The sequence below is a fragment of the Giraffa tippelskirchi genome, chromosome 1, assembly GCF_054371585.1.
Source record: "Giraffa tippelskirchi isolate mGirTip1 chromosome 1, T2T-mGirTip1v1.2.pri, whole genome shotgun sequence".
In the NCBI taxonomy this organism is placed as follows: domain Eukaryota; kingdom Metazoa; phylum Chordata; class Mammalia; order Artiodactyla; family Giraffidae; genus Giraffa; species Giraffa tippelskirchi.
The window spans coordinates 54753001-54765666 of record NC_137275.1 but is presented as its reverse complement, the minus strand read 5'-3'; the positions used below and the strand labels follow the sequence as shown (position 1 = coordinate 54765666).

Sequence of the window (12666 nt, the reverse complement as noted above, 5' to 3'; positions counted from 1 at the left end):
AGAAGGATGGTTGTTAGCTCTTCTCTAAATATTTGATAGAACTTGCCTGTGAAGCCATCCTGGACTTCTTGTAAGATTTTAAATCACAGTTTCAAATTCATCACATGTGATTAATCTGTTCATATTTTCTGTTTCTTACTGGTTCAGTCTCAGAAGGTTGTACCTTTCTAAGAATTTGTCCATTTCTTCCAAGTTGCCCATTTTATTGGCATATAATTGCTTGTAGTAATCTCTTACGATCTCTTTTATTTCTGTGTAATATTTTGTGATTTCTCCTTTCTCATTTTTAATTTTATTGATTTGAGCCCTCTTTTTTTCTTGATGAGTCTGGCTAAAGGTTAATCAATTTTGTTTATCTTCTCAAAGAACCAGATTTTAGTTTCATTGATCTTTGCTCTTGTTTTCTCCATTTCTTTTTCATTTATTTCTACTCTGATTTTTTACAATTTATTTTGTTCTGCTAACTTTGCATTTTGTTTGTTCTTTCTCTAGTTGCTTTAGGTGTGTGATTAGCTTCTTTATTTGAGATTTTTTTATTTCTTGATATAGGATTGTATTACTATAAACTTTCCCCTTAGAACTGCTTTTGCTGCATCCCATAGGTTTGAGGTCACTGTGTTGTCATTGTCATTTGCTTCTTCATCTTTGATTTTTTTACTTCATCTTTGATTTCTTCGAGATCTCTTCGTTATTTTGTAGTATATAGTTCAGCTTCTATGTGTTTGTGTTTTTTACAGGTTTTTTCCCTGTAATTGATTTTTAATCTGGTAGGCTATGGTCAGAAAAAATGCTTAGTATGATTTCAATTTTCTTAACTTTAATGAGGCTTGATATGTGACCCAAGATGGGATCTATCCTGAAGAATGTCTCATGTACACTTGAGAAGAAAGTGTATTCTGCTACTTTCAGATGAAATGTCCTATAAGCATGAATTAAGTCTATCTGGGCTAATGCGTCATTTAAAGCTTGTGTTTCCTTATTAATTTTCTGTCTGGATGATCTGTCTGTTGGTATAACTGGAGTGTTAAAGTCAGTATTATTATGTTACTGTTGATTTCCCCTTTTATGGCTATTAGCATTCACTTTATGTATTGAGGTACACCTATATTGGGTACATAAATATTTGCAATTTTTTATATTTTCTTCTTGGATTGACCACCTGATCATTAGGTAGTGTCCTTCCTTGTCTCTTGTAACAGTCTTTAAAGTCTATTTTGTCTGATATGAGTATTGTTTCTCCAGCTTTCTTTTGATTTCCATTTGCATGGAATATCTTTTTCCATCCTCTCACTTTCAGTCTGTACATGTCCATAGGTCTGAAGTGGACCTCTTGTAGATAGCATATATACAGCTCTTGTTTCTGTATCTATTCAGCTAGTCTGTGTATTTTGGTTGGAGCATTTAATCCTTTTATATTTAAGGTAATGTTTTGATATGTATGTTCCTATTACCATTTTCTTAATTGTTTTGGGTTTGTTTTTTTGTAGGTCTTTTTCTTCCCTTGTGTTTCCCGTCTAGAGAAGTTCTTTTAGTATATGTTGTGAAGCTGGTTGGGTGGTGCTGAATTCTCTTAGTTTCTGCTTGTCTGTAAACCTTTTAATTTCTCTATAGAATCTGAATGATATCCTTGCTAGGTAGAATAATCTTGGTTATAGGTTTTTCCCTTTCATCACTTTAAATATAGCCTGCTACTCTGGCCTGCAGCATTTCAACTGAGAAATCAGCTTATAATATTATGAGGATTCCCTTGTATGTTATTTGTTGCTTTTCCCTTGCTGCTTTTAATATTTTTTCTTCGAATTTAATTTTTGTTTGTTTGATTAATATGTGTCTCAGCATGTTTCTCCTTAGGTTTATCCTATATGGACTATTTGTGCTTCCTGGACTTGGGTGACAATTTTCTTTCCCACTTTAGGAAAGTTTTGGACTATAATCTCTTCAAGTATTTTCTCAGACCCTTTCTCTTCTTATTCTGGGACACCTTCTAATTTGAATGTTGGTGTGTTTAATGTTGTCCCAGAGGTTTCTGAGACAGTCCTCATTTTTAAAATTATTTTTTCTTTATCCTGCTCCTCAGCAGTTATTTCCACCATTCTATTTTCCAGCTAACTTACTTGTTCTTCTGCCTCAGTTATTCTACTGTTGACTCCTTCTAGTATATTTTTCATTTCAGTTATTGTGCTATTCATCACTATTTGTTTGTTCTTTAGTTCCTCTAGGTCTTTCTTAAACATTTCTTGTATTTTCTTGATCTGTGCTTCCATTCTGTTTCTGAGATTTTAGATCATCTTTACTATCATTATACTGAATTCTTTTTCAGGTAGATTGCCTATTTCCTCTTCATTTATTTGGTCTTGTAGGTTTTTACCTTGCTTCTTCATATGTAACGTATTTCTCTATCATCTCATTTTTGTTGATAGGTAGGGCTGTGTGCCTGTCTTGCTGATTGTTTGGCCAGAGGCATCCAGAATTGGACCTTGCAGGCAGTTGGGTGGAGCCCTATGTTGGTGCTGAGATGAGGACCTCAGGGAGAGCTCACACCAATTAATATTCCCTGGTCCTGAATTTCTCTGGTAGTCCAGCAGCTTGGTGCTCCCATTACAGGGGCTCAAGCTTGATTCCAGGCCTGGGAATCAAGACCCTGCAAGATGTGCAGCATAGGGGGGGAAAAGGCAGCAGACAAACAAAGCCCAAGGCAAATAATAAAAACCAAGCCAACCAAACAAAAACAAACACAGAAACAAAAAAAAGAAAGGAAAACAGGGAAATAAAACCGTAGACAAATAATAAAAACAAACCCAAGCAAACAAAAAACAAACCAACAACACCAAAAAACAAAAGGAAAGCAAAAAATAAAAAGATATCTAAACAAATGAGAGTTCAAAACCAATAATAAAAACAAAACTAACCTAAACATAAAATAAAAACTGAACAACAAACAAAAAAACTAAAAGAAAAGCTAAGAGAACAAAAGACAAACACACAAAAATGACAAAAGCAAAAACAAAACACAAAAATTTTAAAAAGATAAAAATAAAATGAAATAACCAAAATGAAACAAAACAACACAGAAATGTCAAAAGAATAAATCAGCAACAACAAAAAACAAAAGACAACAAACAGAAAAGAGCAGAATAATAATAAAAAGTAAAAAACAAAGTTAGAAAAATAAAAAAATATATTAGAAAAGGTAAAATAAATGAAACAATAGCAGCGACAAAACAGAAAAAAAAAAAAAATTCCCTGGTGCCTCCACTATCAGTGTCCTCGCCCGCAAGGTGAGCTACATCCAACCCCTACCTCCCTAGGAGGCCCTCCGAGATCTCTAAGTAGGTCTCTGGACCTGCCCTGTCAGCCCCATCTCTGTGTGTGTTCCTTTCACCAGTATTTGCTCCTGAAGCTGGCCTGGAATGTAGGTATCCCTGCAGGCAAGCTAGGCTTCCACAGACATACCTGCAGGGGCTGGCACAGTCAGAGGAGGCTTTGGAGAAGGGCAGCACTTGGCCTGCCTGGACCTGATGACCAGAAGAGGCCTTGTTGGAGGCAGGGCTCAGGCCTGGGACCCATACTGCCCCTGGAGGCTTTGGTGGGGGAATCTGGCCTCTTGATTTAGATGGGGGAAATTTGACTACCACAGCACTGAATGTGCCACAGCTGTGAATGTGGTTAAAACAGAAAGAAAGAAAGAAAATCAGCACCGTGAGTAATCTAGTAATTGGGTTCTGCCCTCTTCTGAGCTGACTTGAGACCACAGGCACATGAAACAACCACCAAAAGATGGTAACAGCTCAGCAGGGGTCACTTGGCCTTGACAAGTGTACACACAGCATGTTGGGTGGAAAACCAGCTTGGCTCTTTTAGAGCCTGCTGCATACTCTATGGCTTGGCTGAGGCCATGAAGGAGGCTGAAATCCGACCCACCATTGGCACAAGCAGTGGGCCCTACACAGATACCACTCTTGCAGAAGGGGCCTCCCAGAGGGGCAGCTTTTGCAATTTATCTTCCTTCAAGAGGTGTCACTTTCACATTTACACAAGGCTTTACATATGTCAGATGTGACCCCGATAATCCTTTCCAGTTAGGAGCCTTAAACTTGACAGAGAGGGAGCAGAAGAGCGCCTAACTATTGCTTCTCACTGTCAACTACTTGTGGAGGCTTCCCATCCCTCCATCCATCAAATTCGATTCATGAACTTCAGAGACCTGTGTTAAAATATCAGATGACTTGTCCCCCAAGGCTAGGGGGCCCTGTATTCCTTATCCAAGCCATTCCTGAACCCTACAGAAGCTCCCGTCTAGATTGCTGGAAAAAAGTGAAAGTGTTAATTGCTTAGTCATGTCTGACTCTGCAACCCCATGGACTGTATCCTCTGTCCATGGAATTCTCCAGGCAAGAATACTGGCATTGGTAATCATTCCCTTCTCCTGGGGATCTTCTCAACCCAGAAATTAAACCTGGGTCTCCTGCAATGCAGGCAGATTCTTTTACCGTCTGAGCCACCAGGGAAGCCCTCTGGATTTCTAGCCCCTCTCAAATCACATCTTCATTTGGCTGACCTTGTAGCCTGATGGTTAAGCTACAGACACTAAATGAGAAAGACAGAGATTTGAATTCTGCCTCACTGATAGTATCTGTGAGATTTCACATCCCTCCTCACCTGCAGATTCGATTAAAGCACCTCCGTTTTACCTTGCAGGGCTGTTGTGAGGATTAAGTGAGATACTGCAAATAATCTGCCCAGTGTGTTTTAAGTGTCCAATGAATGAACCCTCACTGTAATTGTGCATTCAGGTCATCTTTCCTCCCCCACCCCCCTCCCTGGTCCAATCTTTGGTATAGGGTGGTTTCTTCCCCTTGCAATGGGAAGAGTTCTGGTTATCTGTATCAATTTCTTGGTTCTGACATTTGCATACTCAGTGTAGCAGGAATAGGAAAAAAAAAAGTGCTCCCTGTGCTGAAATGCACAGAAGGGTTGCCATCTTCACTAGCTCTTCCTTTCCTATTCCCCCAAGTGGAATTCTGCATGCCTCATTAGGCCTCCGGAGCAGGCAATGGCACCCCACTCCAGTACTCTTGCCTGGAAAATCCCATGGATGGAGGAGCCTGATAGGCTACAGTCCATGGGGTCGCTGAGAGTCAAACACGACTGAGCAACTTCACTTTCATTTTTCCCGTTCGTGCACCGGAGAAGGAAATGGCAACCCACTCCAGTATTCTTGCCTGGAGAATCCCAGGGACAGCGGAGCCTGGTGGGCTGCCGTCTATGGGGTCGCACAGAGTCGGACACGACTGAAGCGACTTAGCAGCAGCAGCATTAGGCCTCCAGCACTGCTAGCGTTCACCTACTTCTTTCCTATCAAGGAAAATGTATAAGCCAAAAAGATGAAATGTTCTTATCAGTACTCACACAGGTAAATTAGTTCTCAGTATTGGAAAGGAGCTCTGTCTCCTTTCCTGCCAGAGCTCTGGCTGAAGTGCTTCCAGTCCCTCCAGCAAAAGCAGAAGGTATACAGCCCCACCCAGCCCTGAGGAGACCCCTCCCTCCCATCATCTGTTTAAAATTAAACTAGTACCATGTGCCAGAGAACTTTCCCACTGCTCCTCTGTTGGCTTCTCTTAGAGAAGGAGATAGAGGATTAAATGATGCCCAAACTGTCCTCCTAGTAAAAGAGAAAATTCTAGAGTCAAGTCCAGTGATGAGTGGAAGGGCAGGGGGCTGGAAGACTGAGTTCCAATCCTGGTTCTGGCTTTTTTTCTGACTCTAACCTGAGTTAGATTTGACATTTTGTCTTCCGGAGAAAAGTAGGTGTTAAGTATAAGGGCTGAGACTAGGTACTGCCTATGAAGTGGCTTTGCCAAACAATTAAATGTGAATCTAATCAAACCACTAGATCTGACTATCAGTTTACAAGAAGTACAGAGGATGGAGGAACACGTTAAATGACACGAAAGGGATATAATCAGCAAAATCCAAAATGTGAGAAATTTTACAAGGTCAGTGACTCTGTCTCATCAACAATGGCAGCAGGGAGGGGACTTTACGTATCAACCAAAAGTTGGGACTTTAAAAAAAAAAATTGAGGTACAATTGACATACAAATTATGTGTCAAGTGTACACCATAGTGATTCACAATTTTTAAAAGTTGTTTATAGCTAATATAAAATATTGGCTATACTCCCTATGCTGTACAATATATCTTTGTATCTTATTTATTTTATATATATTAATAGTAGTTTGTATCTCTTGATCCCCTACCTCTGTCTTGCCCTTCCCACTTCCCTCTCCACCCAGTAACCCCTAGGTTGTTCTCTATATCTGTAAGTCTGTTTCTTCTTTGTTATCTTCGCTAGCTTTATTTTTTAGATTCCACGTGAAGGTGATGCAAACAGTATTTGTCTTTCTCTCTCTGACTTATTTCAGTAAACATAATACTCCCCAAGTCCATTCTTCTTGTTGCGAATGATGAAATTCTTTTTTATAATTTAGTAGTATTCCATTGTGTGTGTGTATACATTGTACATATATACACACACACATACATATATCACATCTTCTTTATCCATTCATCTGTTGATGGACACTGAGGGTTATTCCATATCTTAGCAATTGTAGCTAATGCTGCGATGAACATCGCGATGCATGTGTCTTTTTGATTTAATGTTTTTGTTCTCTGCAGATAGATACCCAGGACTGGAATTTCTGGATCACATGGTATTTCTATTTTTAATATGGAGACTATTAATTCCATTTAAATAAACCAACTATTAAAAAAACATCTGGGGACAGTCTGAGATATCTGAACAATGTTTGGATATTTGGTGGTATTAAGAAATTATTGTTATTTTTTTTAGACACAACACTGGTATTATGGCTATGTTAAGAAAGTCTTTTTTTCTTGGAGATACCTATTAAAATAGGCACAGATCCCAATAGGATGATGCAATAAGAAATAATATGTGTGAGATTCAAAATAATCTAGTACTGGAAGAGTGGATGGGGGATGAATGATGAAACAAGGTCTGTCTTGTGTTGATGATTATTGCAACTGGTCAGTGAAATTATGGAGGTTCATTATAATATTTTCTCTACTTTGTATACCTTTAAAACGGTTCATCATAAAATGTTAAAAAGGACAAAAGAATGTGGGCTTTGGAGAGAAGGAGACTACCTTGATCTACCTTTTACCGGGTCAATTAACTTTTGATTCAGTTTCTTGGTGAAGACAAATACAGCACCTACATCATAGGATTGTTGTAGGCACAAGGAAACCACTTAGCACAATGCCTGGCACATGAGTGCCCAAGCAATGTTAGTTGTCATTAATAATAGTATATAAGAGGTTGGACTCATTAATCTCTCTGGCTCTTCCCACCATAGAGATCTAGGGCATCTAATTCTAGCCCATTTCTGTCATACCTTAGCCCTCTCTATTTTCTCTGCTACTGCACATTCACCATTCTGGAAACTCGAACTTCCTCTAATGTTTACCTCCCTTTGCCTGGGGCGTCTGGACACTTTACCTGGGCAGCTAGCTGTCAGTTCCGTAAGACGTGTTGGACCGATTCCTGGCTTGACAGATGCAGGTTTCTGATTTCCTCATCTGCTCGCTCACTATCTGGCTCTTTTTCTGGTAGCTTCCTGTCACCTGAAACAAGAGCACAAAGCTTCAGGAGGAAGGTGGGAACTTGGGGTGGAGAAGGGTGAGTAGGAAGCAGTCACATCCTGACTCCACCCCTCCCCAGCTCCTCCCCGCCCAACAAAGGAGTGGGCAGGACTGGACGGGAGGTGCCTGGCATCTGTGTCCCCTAGCAGTGTGGGACAGAGCACACCACTCCTCAGTCATCTCATTTGTAACACGGGAACAACGATACCATGTTTTGGTTAATATAGAGCTGTGACTGAGAGTCAACTCAAGAGTTGGACTTCCAGGGCTAACACTCCCCAGCTCTGCCTTATGTTCACTGTGAATCCTGGACGTCTCTGTGACTCAGTGTCTTCCTTGGCAAAATGGAAACAGCGATAGCATGGACCTCAGAGGATTGTTGGGAGGATTAAATTGAACATCACCTGGCACACAGAAGGCACTCAGTGAACTTCGGCTGTTGGTACTGCCTTCACCTCTGCCATAATCTCGTACAGTGCGTGTTGAGAGCTCACTCTCAAGGCTGGCACCTCCCTTAGGCCTTCTGTCAGCCCCACTGAACTCCCATACCAGCCCTGGGGGTCCACCCACCAGGAGTTGGGGCCAGCTCAGAGTCCAGTGTATGTCACAGACTGGGGGCACATGAGGAAAGTCACTGTGTTACCCCTCCCTGATTTCAGATCTTTCTTTCCTTCCCCCCAAGGCAATGTTGAAGTAAAACCCTTCCAAAGAAGACCCTGGTGTGGGTGGGACAGGGAAAGAGAAAGGAAGGGGGGTGAGAGACTGTTGTGCATCGCATTTTGTGTGTGAAGTAAGGGACCTCTCCCGGGAAGACCAGAGATGGAGGTTCAGCTGGGCACACCCCCACTTCTCCCCAGCCCTACTAGAGAAAACAAATCACCCCACCCTGGCTGCACCGACTCCTCCTGTAGGCGCGTAGAGGCCAGGAGCCTGTGGGTCAGGTGAGGGGCCCGCCGTTGGTGCCTGGAGCTGTTAGTTACTCCCTCTTTGGAGTGGCAGCTTCTCACCTCAGGCCTTCTGGCTACAAATCATTACTCAGCATTGGATGGAGCCCAAGAAATGTGGAAAACAAGAACGACAGGAAGCAACAAGAAACCAGAATCACAAAGTCCTATGGAAAATAGGCCATTGGGCTGAGCCTGGGGGAGGGGCTTGACATTGGCACCCACAGGAATCACCTTGTTCTAAATATCACCCCACAGAATCCCAGGGTGCAACATTTGGTCATTGAGCTCTAGTGCATCAGATCTGCTTTCTGACTTGAGCCCCTACACTAATAAGTAGATGTGTCTACCCACCCTCGGCCCACACAAACCCCTAGACCATGGAACTGCAGGCAGGAAAACTTGTGAGGACAATCAGTCCTTGTGTTCCCTCCTCTGGGTGTTGAGAAAGATCTGGAATGGAACTAGCTTTGTGGGGATTTCCAGGTGCCGAATCCCTTGAGCATGTTTGAACTGAGCGAGCTTGGCTGCCTTCTCCTGCCTGACAAGGGGTGGGCCAGGCCACACCTGGTCCTGCAGAGTCATGGAACCAAAGTGTTTGTCACAGTGTCTCAGCAAGATGTCAGGCCAGGTTTAACAGAAACAAAAGTAAAGTGATTAATAACCACACCACATCACCAAAAGCCCAGATCTAGATAGAATGAAATGCACATTTTAGCTTAGTATGTCTTAAAAACTGTTGGTAAAGAAAATTCTTCTGAGTAAAAGGAGCATGCGATTTTGTACAATCTGGGCATCAGGATCTCAACATCAGTGGTGAGGTGTATGTATTGAGAGGTGAGAGTGTTGAAGGAGCGTGGTTTATAGCATAGTCGTTGGAGGCAGTTTCTTTCCTTTTTTTTTTTTTTTTTTCTGCTTTGGACTTTACAAAGACAAAGAAAGGATTTGTTGAAAATGACAGGACCCACTCTTCACAATGAGATCATATTAGATTTAGCGTATATACAACCAGTGATAAAGCAGGGGGGTTTCAAACTGCCTCCTACTTACCATAATATGCCCAATTAATTCACCAATTCACAGACTCTGTATGGCTTTGTTCTCAATATTGAAATGGGGGTGTGAGGCCAACACCTCTGAAAATGGAGAGGACTCCTGTGGATCTGAAAAAGAATGAAAAGATGCTCATCGCCATCATCAGGGAAAAGCAAACCAAAATTTAGTGAGACACCACCTCACACCTGTTGAGATGGCTACTATCAAAAAGAAAGTAAGCATTGGCAGGGATGCGGAGAAAATGGAATCGTTGTGCACTGGTGGTGAGAATGTAAAATGGTACAGCTGCTGGGAAAACAGTAGGGTGTTCTTCAAAAAATTAAAACAGAATTACCATGTGATCTAGCAATTCTGCTAATACTTGGTATACATCCAAATGAATTAAAACAGAGTTTTGAAGAGAGATTTGTCCACCCGTGTTCATCACAGCATCACTTACAGTAGTTAAAATGTTTAAAAATAGAATTACCATATGATCTAGCAATTCTACTTCTGGATATATATTCAAACAGATTGAAAGCAGAGTCTTAGAAATTTGTCCACCCATGTTCATCACAGCATTATTCACAGTAGTTAAAACATGGACATATGCATAAATAAAATGTGATATAGATATATATATATATATACACACACACACAAACAATGGAATATTATTCAGCCTTAAAAAGGAAAAAAATTCTGCAATATGCTAAAACACAGATGAATCTTCAGGACGTTATACTAAGTGAAATAAGCTAGTCACATAAATACAAATACTGTATGATTCCACTTATGTGAGGTACTTAGAGTAGTCAAAACCACAGTGACAGAAAGTAGTGTGCTGATTGCCAGGGGCTGGTGGATGGGAGGAATGGGGAGTTATTACTTAATGGGTCTAAAGTTTGAGTTTTACAAAATGAAGAGTTCTGGAAATGGAAGGTGGTGACTGTGCATAACAATATGAATGTATTTAACAGCATTTAAACATCCACTTATAAATGGTTATAATGGTAAAATGTATAAGTCTATTCTACCACAATGAAATAAACTGAAAAAAAGTTTTCTCTAAAATTTATGGTCCCAGATAAATACCATGGGAATAGAAAATATAGAATATGACCTTTCAAATTTCTCACATTCAACATCAAAAATCTTTATTAACAGTAATTGTGCCATACAAAATAATAATGATGACAATAATAATAATTACACCAACAACTCTGGAAACTCTTGAGTTTTGGTGTTTCCAGTTAAATACCAGTTTTCAAAAAGGGTGAAAACTATTAACTGTATGGTACTATTAATGCCGACAGTAAGCTATAAGTTTTAATTTAAATATATTCTTTAAACACCTAAAAGCTAAGAAATATGTTGGGGTCCTAACCCCCAGTACCTCAGAATGTGACCTTATTTACAGACAGGGTCTTTCCAAAGGTAGTCAAGTTAGAACAATGGTTCTTAGGATGGGCTCTAACCTAGTGTGGCTGGTGTCCTTATAAAAAGGCGGACATTTCGACACAGACAGACACACACAGAGGAAAGATGATGCGAAGACACACAGGAAGAGACAATCATCCACAAGCCAATGAGAGGGCCCTGGAACAGATTCCTCCCTCACAGCCCTTAGGAGAAACCAGCCCCGCAGACATCTTGGTCCTGAATTTCTAGCCTCTATTATGGCGAGACAATACATCTCTGAAATTTAAGTCACCCAGGTTGTGGCATTTTGTCGTGGCAGCCCTAGTAAACTAACACAAGGGACAGCAGGTGATTCTATGACACATCTGTCAGCTGTCTCCTCAGGATCTGTCCTGTCAATGGTACAGAGAATCTGGAAGGGACCCATTGCATGCCCATCCCTCCTTATGAGGAACTGCTGTAAACTCCTGGCAAGTCTCTGCACTTGCTGGTCTGGTCTGTGCCCTTTTTTTCCTGAGCCTAGAGCAATGATGGCCCAGGTGCTCTGACCTACACTGGTCCTTCCATTTCTCAGCTCTTGGCCTGGATTTCTTGCTCTCAGAGAGCCCCTGACCTTCTTCCTTGCCATAGCCTAAGTTTGATCTTTGATTGTTCTTTCAGTGCCACTGATGACAGGAAGGATGAGAACGCTCCTTTGGTGGAAGAATCCTACTTGGAGAGTGTACTGGAGATGGTCCCTCTGTCTGTCAGGCACTATGACCTTGTCTTAGTGGGACATAGCAGAATGAGTCCCATAGTGATGGAACTCGTCACTTAATCATCCTTTCAGCAACAGTAACTGCTTAAAAGTTGCCCCTATCATATCATTTGGGTTTCACTTGGGCATCTAGATGACTTTCTCCTAGTGAAACAACTAGCTGTCCTGTAGGAGTATGGCACCAAAGTCCAGGGTTGCCGCAGCTGCATCTGGTTCTGGTTGAGGGAGGGACCTAGGTTTACCAGGTAAATCTACCCAATTGAAATCTCTACAGCTAGCTGAAACCTCTAGATTCTCAGTCACACTAGAATTGTCTGCAGACCCCTGAGCTTCCCAGGGAAAAGAGAGATGGTTTAGCAAAGCCCACCACCACGTCCAGAAAAACAATTCAACATGTTCTCTTTTTTGTAAGACTGCAAATACATAAGAATAGGAATATGTATTTGTACTTATCTGTATTTTCCTAAAGAAACAGGGGTAGAATTCAAACAAACAAAAATGAGAAGAAGTAGAAGAGAAGAAGTAGAGAAAAGAGATGAAGGGGGAGGAGGTGGCAACAAGATTTCCCAAGTGTGCTAGGCTTTAGGACTGTGACTTTTTAGTCGTGTAAGTGAATTATACCCTCCCTAAATTTATTAAAAATGAAGTTTTAATTAAAAAAAATACTGTCTATTCAAAAGGGCCTCTAAGTCCCTTTGCTAATGATACACATTCTATGTAATTTGTAAAAAGTTAATTTAAATGTTCGTGTTACCCGAGTTTAAAAATGGAGACAGTTTGTTTTGGCATAGACAAGAGCCTGTAGCACCTGTTGGTAATAATTTCCAGACCGGGCATTAAA

The 12666-nt window shown here is 41.0% G+C and overlaps 1 long non-coding RNA gene across 1 annotated transcript in view; it reads right to left on the bottom strand.

The window, feature by feature from the left end:
* Window positions 1-664: 664 nt before the first annotated feature.
* Window positions 665-12666, bottom strand: part of LOC145546320 (uncharacterized) — a 107158-nt gene continuing 95156 nt past the window's right edge. The window contains exons 5-7 of the long non-coding RNA XR_014082746.1: window positions 9662-9747; window positions 7525-7642; window positions 665-2959 (exon numbers count right to left, since the gene is read on the bottom strand). This is a non-coding gene — a long non-coding RNA (uncharacterized LOC145546320). The remainder of the gene's footprint in view (window positions 2960-7524; window positions 7643-9661; window positions 9748-12666) is intronic.